The sequence below is a fragment of the Platichthys flesus genome, chromosome 5 (assembly GCF_949316205.1).
Source record: "Platichthys flesus chromosome 5, fPlaFle2.1, whole genome shotgun sequence".
In the NCBI taxonomy this organism is placed as follows: domain Eukaryota; kingdom Metazoa; phylum Chordata; class Actinopteri; order Pleuronectiformes; family Pleuronectidae; genus Platichthys; species Platichthys flesus.
Genome location: NC_084949.1, coordinates 26,956,496 through 26,958,015, shown reverse-complemented (window position 1 = coordinate 26,958,015; position 1,520 = coordinate 26,956,496).

Below are 1,520 nucleotides of genomic sequence, written 5' to 3'. Positions count from 1 at the left end.
TTAAAATATCAGTGAATATAAATAGTAATTGTATAAAAGTGTCTTGAGGCCAAATTAAATTGTGTTTAATTTGGGTGTTGTGTTTGTATTAAACTGAGTGTGTGTGTGTAGACAGGCTCTGATGTGTTTATGAATACAATATTTTCAGATATTTTTTAAAGAGCTGAGATCGCAGGAAACTCTCTTCCTATATGAGACTAAACTGTCAGTTAGAATCAGGGAGAAGTTGAACTTCAGCTCCGGGAGAATTAGGATCTCGTGAACGTCTCCTCTCTGGAAGCGAAAGTGAAAGTTAATGGCAGGAAACTTCCCTGAGAAGCAGCAATAAACATCCTCCACCCTCCGCCCTGCTGTCATCCCGGGGGCGTAAGGATGACAAACTCCCGAGCCGCGGCGGTGCAGGGGCCCTTGACCCCCTCCTCTCTGGTCCGGAGCCTTCCCAGCTGTAGGGCCTCTGCCCGCCTGGTCCCCCGGGGGCCCCCGGTGGTCGAAGTGATCTATTGCCGGTGTCCATCCGGCCAGAAGCGGCCCGGACCCGGCAGAGCGCCGCGCTCCGGAGGCCCGTGTTTAGCCTGATCCAGGAAACAGGCCCTTCCTCCGCCTAAACACATGAGCTGCCCGGGGACCGGTGAGGGCCCGACGCGGCCAGCGAGGCTCTCCGTGCCCTGGCAGCGCGGAGGTGACTGGCAGGTCAGCGTGGACGGACACGATATGACGTACATTTATTTAAATTCCACGTCGGAGACAAATTGTGTTTTATGTTACTGGTGGAAAATGAGCCCAGAAGTTGGATTTTGTGCGCAGAAGATTCCGCGTGAACCTGTTGCTGCGCAGTTTGTGTTTGACAAGTTGCAGGAACCGTTGTGCCTCATTCAGGGATCTAATTCATCAGATCTGACAGAGGTCGTGTGAATGGGAACTTTCTCTGCAGAGTTCCTGCAGGGCAGCAGAGCAGTATTCTGTGGGGGTGACCCTGAAGCTCTCGCAGTTGAATCTATATCCTGAGTTTGTCTAATGGTTCTTTAAATGATGGAGAGATGGGTTTGTTAGACGAAATATAAACTGTACAAGAATACACAAGCCAGCGCCGGGAGGAGGACTGCAGCTCGTCTCCTGCTTCACACGTGTCTCCACATCGGAGACTGAAGAAGAAGAAGAAGAAGGTGGTGGGATTAAAAGCATTTTTATGATTAATGATTAATGCATCGAAAATAAAACAAAACCGATCAGCTCATGTTTAACCTTTAATACGAGACATAGAGAGCTTCCTTCTTTCTCCTTCTTCCATCCGTCAGCTCATATTTCATTAAATACTCTTGAATTAAATGTAACTTTATACGCACACGCTAACATCAAGCGTAAATGTTGGATTTTACGCAAAATATTGGATTTTACGCATCGGTTAAAATGTTGGATTTTACGCATGTCAGTAGCATGTTGGATTTGACGCGTTGTGTTACCTCGCCGGCTGCCGGGTCTCCTGGTCTCCGAGCTGAGACGCGGACAGGGAGTGGGACTCG